The 12,133-nt window shown below is 34.9% G+C and overlaps 1 pseudogene; it reads left to right on the forward strand.

Moving 5' to 3' along the window:
- Positions 1 to 1,432: 1,432 nt before the first annotated feature.
- Positions 1,433 to 6,178, forward strand: LOC137728251 (transcription factor ABORTED MICROSPORES-like; annotated as a pseudogene).
- Positions 6,179 to 12,133: the final 5,955 nt, after the last annotated feature.

Below are 12,133 nucleotides of genomic sequence, written 5' to 3' on the forward strand. Positions count from 1 at the left end.
GATTGACGGTAGAAAGCTATAGTGGCGAAAGAGGTTGCCGAAGCTGCCATGGCGGCATCGTCTGCCACGGAAGACGCCGATGAGGTGGGAGAAGAGATGGGAAATAATGCGTAGTCGGCAGAGACAAGTGTGGCATCGAGGAGGGCGGAGCCGTTGAGGTTTCTGTTGATGGACTTGTTGGAGACGGACTACTAGATGGGGATGGAGGTGGCGACGGAAGTTTCTTGTTGCATACAAGCACATAGCAAATGGGGATGGAGTATACGAGGAGATGGGGATGGAGTATAGAAGGTGATGAGGTTATTGGGGATGGCGGCGAAGTGGAATTTGGGTGAATGCGGCTAGGGTTGGGAAAGACATGGGTTTTAGGTTATTTTCAAACAACTTTTCTTTAATTAATTATTTTATTATTTAATATTATGATTAAATTATTATTTTTTTAATGCATAGAAAAATTATTATTTTTACCACAATGCATAAATTTGGTAGTCATGTCAGCATAAATGTGGATCTCATATTTACCACGTCATCACTTAATAGTTTACTTAACAAATTTTCTAACAAATGTATGAAATTGAAATAAAATGATAAGTAAATGTATGAAATTGATATATTTTAAAGATGTTGTATGAGGTTGCAATCAATCCCAAACCTGAAAAGGTAAAATGTAATTTACCCTTTTCCAAAAGATGCTTGAATTTTCAATAAATTCATTTATGCATATTCTCAAGCGACTATGATATTAGGCACACTAGAATTTTCAAAGATACTAATGATTTACCATATTATGAGGCAATTGATGCGTATATATGTCTTAGTACCGATGGTTACTAAAATAAGCCCACTAGTATCGTAGTACAGTTTAGTTTATGCGATTAAGAAATGTGGTCGATGCAATGTTGAATTAAAATGTCTTATTTTCTTGATTGCGAACAAGGAAATAAAAACAAATTTCTCTCCTTCATTTATGGGCTGCAGTTCACCAAACCAAGGTAGCTAGCTGGCCAAGCCCTAAACATATATATAAAAAGGAACATTTGAGAGATGGGGAAGGTTTCAACTGTTTTTGCACAAAAATAGAATATTGACAACTTAGTTTCTTGTCAGCTTGCTGGGTTTAGTTTCTTTCTGTTTCCCATTGAAAACAGAGCCGCAAGGGTCTTGGAAGCAAGAAATACTAATCGTCATCTGAAGGTAAGTAGGGTTTGCATTGTTATTCTGTTTGTTTTTGTTGGGTCCTTGTTAGTGGACTAAACTTGTTGTAAGGGAAAAAATAAAAAATAAAAAATAACTTGGGGCATTCTGAAGAATTCCCAATTTATGACAAATTTTAGTTGATTCTGCAAAATTAATTCTCTATTGGAACAATTTGGAATTAATTCCATGTTTCGATTATTTTCTTTTCACAAAATCATATTATTTTGCAGGTGGCATGAAAATCATTATGCAAAATCTGATTGATAGGCTTAGACCCCTTGTGGGTTTGAAAGGTTGGGATTATTGTGTTCTATGGAAAACTGAGTGAAGACCGAAGGCTAATTAAGAGAGGAATTACTCAAGTACCTAGAAAACTTCATTTTAATCTTTAGAAAATATGACTTTTTTCTTTGCGTAAAATAGAAAATCTAATTTTCATCCCTTGGTACATTTAATCAGTAGCATAGCCAGGATTTTCAAATAATGAGGTCATAGTATCAACAAAAAAGCTTCATTGAGCCATTTCGTCGAGCATCTAGTAGGCACTTGGTAATTCTAGTCAACATATGTGGAAAGTTTATGCAACATATGCCGACAACTACTATTATTTGTAGAGGCTTGTCAAGAGTGAATGTAGGATATTGTGAAGTAATGTTGAAAGCCAAGGCTTTTCAACTAAAGTATTTCATTGAGCACATGATGCAAACAATAGAGTCACACACAAGAAGAGAGAAAAATAAAGACAAATATGATAGGAGAAAATAGAAGAAGTAGAAGGATGAGGTTGTAATGTTGTTTATAGGGGTCAAATACAATACACAAACAAATATTAAGAAGAGAGAAAAATAAAGACAAATATGATAGGAGAAAATAGAAGAAGTAGAAGGATGAGGTTATAATGTTGTTTATAGGGGTCAAATACAATACACAAACAAATATACATGAAAATTTTCCAACAGGATCCTCTTTGCATCCTCTTCGTGAGGATCCGTGGATCATGTCCATTCATCGTACATCGTACAGTCAGTTTTCGTCAGATACTGTTTGTGTTCAATTTTAAACAAAGAAATTTAAAATAATTTCAGACAGCATGATTTACAATGAACGGATACGATTCACGAATCCCTATAATCCTCATAAGAAGATCTGGATTCGAAGTTTTTTAAGTTGTTGGGGTCAATGACAACCAATGACCTCATGCTGGCTCTGCCACTGCATTTAATCACCTAATTTATTTCTCTTTTTCTTCGTACTTGTAATGTATTAATTACATTTACTCTTAATTTTCATTTCATTCATTAAAATAAATTTTGTTGCAGACATTTATGTAAACTAATTTCTTTTGGGAAGTGTTATTGGCATTCCAAAAATCTCATTCTACACTCTACACTCCTCACAAGTGTATTTTTCTTTTCTAATATAGAAAGTTTAGAGTGTATAATGAGATTTTTGGAGTGCTAAAAACAATTCCCTTTCTTTTATAAAATATATTCCGATACAATTTGTGTTCTTCATTTATAGTTACATTAATTCGTTCAATATCTTTCGGTATATTATCTGTCGATACTAACATTGAGGTGCATTAATTTTTTTTATCGATCAAGATATAATATATATATATATTAATTAAAAAATTTAGAAAATATTTTGGAGTACATTACAATTTTTATATGAAATTTTTTTATATGATTGATACGACCACCCTAAATACCTAACTTAATAGGTTTGCTAAATCTTAACGCTTTCATTTTTAAAAAAAGATGGGTTTTGGCCTGTTTTGTTTATCTATAAAAACAATATTACTAAAATTATGTAACTAACTTTTCATTGATGTATTGTTTCATCGAGATACAATCTCAATCGCGATGTAATTTTCTTGTTCATGAATGGGCTTCTTTTAAACAAAAGTTTTTCCCTCACATCTCGGTCACTTTTAATTTTTGTTATTTCATAATCAGAATACGTTTTGGTACATGCATTTTAGTATTGACATTTAGGTACGTTAATTTAATGTAATACATTTCGGTACTAACATTTGATACATACATTTCCGTACAAGCATTTATGCTCATTATAATATATTAAGGTACAAACATTTCGGTATAAAGAAGCCAATTTAATATATTTCGATACAGTCATTTTTGTACACTTATGTATTTACATATTTCTATGTCATTAATTTCTTTTTATGTTTTCTCATTTAGATTTCTTTATAAATAAAAGAACTAAAATGTGCATATTAATAAAATCAAAATTTTAATATGTAGATATTAAAAAAAAAAAAAATTTAATTTTAATTAAAGTACACTTCAGAGAATCAAAATCAATATGTATTCTAACACCAATTTTTTTTTTTTAAATTTCAATCTTTTTTTAGGACTTATGTTAAAAACCCCTTTAATTATCTGTTGCTAATTGTAATTAAGTTAATATTAATCTCTCTATCTCTTCTTTGTGTGACAAATTTACAGATTCTTTTATATTTTAATTTAGATTCATTGAGTGGATGGATTGTTGTTTTTCTGGGACTAATGGAAACACTCAGACAAATGGAGGACAAGAGCTTCTTTTTCCAGTTTATGTTGTTCCATGCAGGGATATAATGCAGCACTTAAAGAACCAATTCTTGTGATCTTCTTGCCCAGCTTCCTTCTTCTCTGCCCTTAAAGCATTTCTAGTGGAATTCCTATATAGGGACAGCTACCGTATAAAATGAGTATAAAACAAATATAGGGATACAATGAATTTCCAATGAATCGGAAAGTGAGTCCCTAAAGTATAGGGACTCGCCAGATACTAGGTGTATGGAGGGTCCATATTGATTCTTGCTTTTCAATTTTTTTTTACCATTGAAAAATCAATGCCTCTAATTAAATAACCGTTTTAATTTAGATTACTCTCTCATGATGGTTTTCAAATTCTTTTGTTTTCTCTTTTCATAATGCATCCGTTGAAATATTAATATTTTAACCACGAGCTGATGACCCAGTAGTAAATAACGGAGTGCGAGGCTTCCTTCAAATTAAAAACTAGAGGTCTTGGGTTCGAAACCCGTTGCTGGTGTGGAAGCCGTACTTGTGGCTAGGAGGAGGCTGAAATGCCTCTATGAGTCTTCCCGGCCCTTGAAGGGGATGGATAATTGTGGCTTGCCACCAGTTGTCCTCCTTTTTAAAAAGGAAAATAAAAATATTAATATTTTCAATTTGGATTACTCTTTCATTTTGTTCTCTCATCATTCCTATAAATACCAAATTATCTAACCAAAACTTACGACAACTTCATCTCCTATAGTCAATTCACTCATTCCAGTTACATTTTTATGAAGGAAAAAATTAGTGTTAGAATTTGAATTTTTTTCTATTGGAGATGCTCTTAGACTCTGGGTAACTATAAATATTAATTAGCCTTAATTTTTGTATTTTTTAATCATTTAATCAATTATAATTAGTACTAGGTTGTGTTTGCAAGGATTTGTGCACAGGCATTAATTTCAAACAGCTCATTTGGTTAAACTCTACTAATTTAGATTTTTTTTTTCTTTTTAAAAAAAGGGGAACAACAAGTGGTAGGTTATAGTTATCCACCCTTTCGGGGCCAGAAGAGGCTATGATATAGTCGTCGTCCAATTCTTTTAGATATTTATAAGAAAAAAAAATCTCCTCCTTATCGAGCATATATGTGGGGAATTGTTATTGACATTCCAAAAATCTAATAGTGCACTCCAAATTTTCTATATTTAGTAAGAAAAATAGTCTAATGAGAAGTTCACAATTAAATTTTTGAAGTGCCAATAATAGTTGCCTGTGTAACTCTATCATCCTCATCACTTATATTTTGCAGGAAAGAGATGAGACTAGGGTTTTGGTTCCAAGTAGTGGAGGGTTGATTGAGCTGTTTGCCTCTAAAGATGTATGATATGTATGATGCTTCACTTCTAAACCTTCCTTTTAATTTGTTATTTTAGACTTTTATGTGGAGAAATTCTTGCATATGTGTATCCGTATGTGTCACCTCTCACACAAAATGTGAGCCTGAGTTAGATCCACATACAAGGGTGTTGTATGCAAACGTTTGTATGCTAGAATTTCTTGTGTACATGATATGAACCAATCACATGAAACATTGTGTCCTACATAAGTTTTGTGAGAGATGGGGTATGTAAGTGTCACAATAGTTTTTGCCAGCAACTAACAAATTCACACATTACAATTTGTAAGTGTTCATTAATACGCTTTTTCTTTTTTTCTTTTTTTTCTTTTTTTTTTCCCACTTTCACAGGTCTCTGAAGACCAACAAGTGATTGATTTTATCACTGTCCAATGCAACATTTCACATGAGCAAGACATCCTGCTCAATGCAAGCACAAAAACAAGCTTCACTGTTGATATAAACAACATGAGCAGTGACATAAGACAAACGCATTTCTAGTAGATGAAAATGAAGGAAATGATCATCTGAACAACATTCATAGGTTCCAGCAACAACCTGTTTTTCCCGCAATGGCATTGGATCACATTTCGAATTTGCCAAGCGATATCTCAGTTGACCGAATCCACCTATGCAGCACTTTCCCAATGAATTTCCTCCAAAATAGTAACAATGATATTGTCTATAATTTTGATCAAGGTTCACATGAGTCTTTGGGTGAGGTGAGGCTTCGAGCTGATAGTGACGCACACAAATTGCATAATAATATTCGAGTTAATGAGGGAACAGAAAACATGGAGCAGCAAGTTGTTGATGATCAAGACTCAATTAAACACAAGGGTGGAAGAACTGCAAATCATTCAGCTTCAGATTGTACTGATCAATTTGATGACGACGGTGGCACAAATTATAGGAGGAGAACAGGAAAAAGGCCTCAATCCAAAAACCTTGTGGCTGAGAGGAAGAGAAGGAAGAAACTTAACGAAATCGCTCTTTGGTTCCCAACATTTTTAAGGTGATGATCATGGTCTTCTATCAAGATCATTATCAATAAGGCAATAACATGCACCACCTCTACAATTACCATACTTCTTGGTACCACTTACAACATCTTTATAATTAGTTGATCATTATCTACTCAATTCATGTATCAATTAATTAGGCGTGCGTATTCGGTTTCTTTCACTTCATGCAGTACGAACTTAATTATAATGGTGATTTTAAATGCTTCATGTTGTTGATTTTTCTTCTATTGGTGGAGGCGGAGTTCGAACATATAGCAAAAATAAGTTAGAACTTCTCGAAAATAACGCGAAAATATTTTGTGATTTAGAACTTCGCAAGACACACACGCAGAGCCCACAATTTAGTAGAAAATGGATATTTTTAATTCCTATAATACTCTCATTAAATTTTAAAAATGACATTATTTATCTTCCTATACACATGTTTTCTTTAGAGAATAAAGTGGCTGCCACCATCTGCCACTACAACCACTAACCTTATCACCACCACCTTTGCCACTGTACGTTGTTGCCATCATTGCCACCACAGCCACAATCATAACCGCCATTAACCCTATCATTATTGTCATTACAATTGTCATTACAATTGTCATAATCGTGACCATCACAAATAAACAAGTATGGAAGCTATAATTATAAACCACGATCGAATTTATGGAAGTTTTGAGTCAAGCTAAAACTTTCATTGCAAACAAACCAGTAAATGAAAGGATGGAGGTACACACTTAATTAAAATCTTATGTTCATTTAAATTTGGATGTATATTGGGAGTGCTCTCTGCTAATTAGGGCTTATTTTGGGGTTTACTTTTCTGATATTATTCTTCTCACCAAGGAGGGAAATATATATTGTACAAGATTGATTTACAAGGAAAGAAACACCAAATAATATCTATCCTAATTACATCCTGATTACAAGGACCCAAACAAGTAACTAAGCTAATTACAAAGGTCAACTCTCCAACACTCCCCCTCAAGTTGGTGCATAAATGTCGTTCATGCCCAACTTGACGAGAGAGTTGTAAAATGCTTGACTGGCAACATCTTTAGTTAAGATGTCCGCTAATTGATCCTTTGACTTTACGAATGAGAATTGAATAATATTCCCATCCAACTTCTCCTTAATGAAGTGTCTGTCAACTTCCACATGTTTTGTGCGATCATGCTAGATTGGGTTGTGTGAGATATCAATCACTGCTTTATTATCACAAAATAAATTTGAAGCCGACATTGAAGGACACCCGAGTTCTGCGAGTAACCTCCGAAGCCATAATAATTCACATACTCCTTTTGCCATACCCCTGTATTCCACCTCTGCACTTGATAAAGCAACCACTTTCTGTTTCTTACTTAGCCAAGTCACTAAATTTTCCCCCACAAATGTAAAGTAACCCGATGTGGACCGTCGATCGGTAATATTCATTGCCCAGTCTGCATCGGTATAACCTTCTATCCGGCAATGACCATTCTTGGAAAACATGATGCCTCTACCTGGGGAGGATTTTAGGTATTGTAGAATGCGTTCAACCGCACCCATATGCGTATCACTCGGGGAATGCATAAATTGACTAACAACACTTACTGCATATGCAATATCAGGCATGGTATAAGATAAATAAATTAACCTCCCAACTAACCTTTGATAACGATCTCGGTTAGTGGGAACTTGATCAGGTTGCACGGCAAGATGGTGATTTTGGACTATAGAACCGGTTTACAATCAAGCATTCTAGTTTCAGATAACATGTCAACAACATATTTTCTTCAAGATAGAAATATACCCTGTTTAGATCGAGCTACTTCTATACCTAAGAAATATTTCAATCCACCAAGATCTTTCATCTCAAACTCAGTTGCTAAGTAATCTTTCAGCCTTGAGATTTCCTCTTTATCATCACCTATAACAATCATATCATCCACATAAATAATAAGGGCCGTCAATTTACCCATTTGACATTTCAAGAAAAGTGTATGATCGGAATTGCTCTGCCTGAACCCATACTTCCTCATAGCTGTCCGGAACCTACCATGCCGAGGTGATTGTTTCAATCCATACAATGCCTTATTCAACTTACACACCAGTCCGGGTTGTGAAACCGATGCATAACCAGGTGGAATATCCATATACACTTCTTCTTTAAGATTACTATGTAAGAAAGCATTTTTCACATCAAATTGCTGTAATGGCTAATCCAAGTTAGCCGCCAACGAAAGTAACACTTTTACCGTATTAATCTTTGCTACTGGAGCAAATGTCTATGTATAATCAACATTATACGTCTGAGTGTATCCCTTGACCACCAATCATGCTTTGTATCATTCAATCGACCCATTAGCTTTGTACTTGATGGTGTACACCCATCAACATCCCACTCTCTTCTTTCTTCAGGGTAGCAGAACTAAATCCCATGTTTGATTTTTTTGAAGTGCATCCATTTCTTCCACCATTGCCTTGGTCCATCGATCATCAAATAGTGCCTCCTTCAATGAACTTGGTGTGCTATCATTGGATATTTGTTGTACAAAAGCTTTGCCGGGTTCTGATAATTTATGTGATAACATATAGTTGGCAATGGGATATTTAGAGTCTTTCGTTGTTTCCGGTGAATATTGATTGGGTGGCTTTCCCCAATTTTGCCTGAAAGGTAACTGATAATTCGAAACATCGGATACATCAATAGGGATAGTAGATCTTACCTTAGGAATATTCTCTGGAGTATGGTCATTTGGTGGTACTATATTTTGAGACGAGGGGGAATAGTATCAGTAAAAGTCTCAAGATCGGCAAGTGGCAGCACTGTTACCGTGGGTGAGCACAGCACTGCCGTGCCTGCCGCTAGTTCTATGAGCAGCGATGCTACTTCTGTTGGCTGGGCTGGCAGTGCGGCCATTACGAGCTTTGCTAATAGTGGCAGCGGAAGATTAGTGGTAGCAGCCATAGTCCAAACCTGCTCGTCATGTAGTGTCTCCCCCTGAAGAGGAGGGTTGGAAGAAGCCAAAGAGTAATACATCTCAAACTCAGAAAAAGTAACATCCATGGTAGTAGACATCTGACATGAAGGAGGGTGGTAGCAATGGTACCCTTTCTGATGTAATCCATACCCCATGAAAACACAACGGAGAGCACATGGGTCAAGTTTTGTCCGTTGATTTTTATGTAGATGAACATAGACAACACATCCAAACACTCACAGTGGGAGCATCAAAACGGATGGTAGAGGCACGAATGTAGCAAGAACTTGCAAAGGTGTAAGAAAATTCAATACTTTGGATGGCATGCGGTTGATAAGGTAAGTGGCAGTTTGAAGAGCAACATCCCAAGAAGAACGGGGAACATTCGCCCTAATCAATAGAGATCAAGCTGTTCCTAATAGATGGCGATTTTTGCGCTTAGCCACCCCATTCCATTGAGGAGTCTGAGGACAAGTAGTCTCATGGAGGATTATGTGATTAGTTAAATAATGTGTAAAATCATTATTAACATATTCACCACCATTATCAGAATGCAAAATCCGGATTTTAGTAGAAAACTGTGTCTGAACCATGGTGTGGAACGTCTTAAATGCCAGCAACACATCACAACCATGTCATCCGTGTGCAATCTTCTATGAATGTTATAAACCACCTAATACTAGATGAAGTAGTAATCGGAAATGGTCCCCAAACATCCAAATGAACAAGATCAAAAGGAATATCACTTTTATTAGAATTCAACGGATAAGAAACACGGTAACTCTTGGCAAGTACGCAAGTGTCACATTTAAAGTCTGAAACCGAACAACCAACAAATAAATTCGGAAACATATGCTGTAAATAACTGAAAGACGAATAACCTAAACGGTGATGCCATAACCATATCTGATGCCGTTTGTGATCAACGGCTCTTTGGGTGAGCTTGACCCTTCTTGTACTAACATCGTCCACAAAATAGAGATCTCCCCTCTTAGTACCACGACCAATTATCTCCTTCATGAGAATATCCTGAATAAGACAAAACTTCGGATACAATAGTACACAACAATTCAATTGCTCAGTAGCTTAGCCAGAAGACATCAATTTATGCTTTAGTGAAGGTACAAGTAGTGTATGCGGCACAGAGAGGGTAGGCGTGAGGCGTACAGTGCTAGCACCAGTTACCGATGAGGTGACACCGTTATCATTAGTAATATTTCGTCGAAGTGGAACAGTATCACAAGATAAATCGGTGGGGTCATAAGTCATATGATTTGTGGCACCATAGTCAATAATCCAATCGGACTGAGTATCACAATTATTCATATTAAAAGCATAACCATAGTTACCTAAGGATTTCGGAGGCATGTCGGAAGAACTCGAAATAGGAGGATTCATGGTAGGGTCAGTTAAGGTAGTAGTGTTTAGGGTTGTAGTGTTTAGTATGGGGGTAGGATCGGTTAGGATGAAATTGTTTCCACCGTGGAGTGGTGGTAAGTTCTCCATGGGAGGGACGAGTTTGCTTGAGGGAACGGGCAGAGCAAAAATCCTAGGATCTCTGCTCTAATACCATGCTAATTAGGGCTTATTTTGGGGTTTAATTTTCTGATATTATTCTTCTCATCAAGGAGGGAAATATATATTGTACAAGATTGATTTACAAGGAAAGAAACACCAAATAATATCTATCCTAATTACATCCTGATTACAAGGACCCAAACAGGTAACTAAGCTAATTACAAAAGTCAACTCTCCAACACTCTCTTAGGTAATAAAAAAAAACTGTGAAATTCAATGCGGTCACAACTGGAAGTAACTCGGTTAGATAGGAATAAATTTTCTGTGACTAGTATGTGAGCACAAGCCAGGAGGGTTTGTGAGATTGATGGAGGCATTGGATACTTTAGGATTGGAAGTAACTTATGCAAATGTGACTAGCTTGAAAAACCTTGTCTCAAATGTCTTTAAAGTACAGGTAATTAACATTATATAAATTAAATTAATAAAGCATCTTATTATATTTTTATTAATAAAAATATAATGTTTATACAGAAAAATGACAGTGAAATAGTTCAAGCTAAATCACTCAGGGACTCTATGCTGGAGATAACTCGGAATCTGTCAGTAAAATCCATTAAAAGGGGTGACCTGAGATGAAGACTTAAGCATTGTGGAACCACTGTTAACTTTTATCATGACCATCAGCATAATCATTACCAAGTTACCAACAACACCATCTCCGCATATAACTAGTTGATCATAGTCAAAATCTACTAACTAATGTGTAACATTGGACTAGGCCCATTGGGTTTCTTTCCCTTTGATTTACAATAATAATTACGTAGTATGGTCTTAAATATATAATGGTGATTTTTAATACTTCATATTGTTGTTGTTTGACTTTTTATTGGTTGTTAAGTTTTCGTAAGATCTTTATGTGCATAGTAAATTATAGTATCAGAATCCACTTTGAAGCATCATATTATTTATTTAGTCTCATAAGCTTATTTTACTGAATTCTTAATCCGACAAGAATATAATAGTTTTAGTCGAACTTCGAAAACTGATTGAAAATCATGAGTTATAGCTCAAAAGTTTTTTAAGAAATGCAATTGTTGAGTTTTCACATGATATTTTAACGCGAAGTAAAATGTTATAAGCCGTTGAAACAATTTCATCATTGATTAAAGCTCATATGCATGTTTGGTTAAGTTTTTTTTAATGATTTTATTTGATTTACTGAGTCTCATAAGTGTAAAATGTAAACCTAAAGAACTTCGTAAATTAACTATTTATTCACACAAAAACAAAAACAAAAACAAAAACAATTCAAACTCGAAATTTAACAAGTTTTATGAACAATGCAATTGGTGAGTTCTTGTAAGATTTTTTTGCGTGCGTAGAAGAAATTTTTGATAAGCCATTTGGAAGCAAACTTAGAGCATCTCCAAAGGAGATGTCAAATTCAAAGAATCAAATTTAAATTTGATGGTTGACTTAGTAATTTGACATATTGTCAATATTTTCCTTATA

The sequence above is a fragment of the Pyrus communis genome, chromosome 10, assembly GCF_041283825.1.
Source record: "Pyrus communis isolate YQ-2024b chromosome 10, ASM4128382v1, whole genome shotgun sequence".
NCBI classification, from domain to species: Eukaryota; Viridiplantae; Streptophyta; class Magnoliopsida; order Rosales; family Rosaceae; genus Pyrus; species Pyrus communis.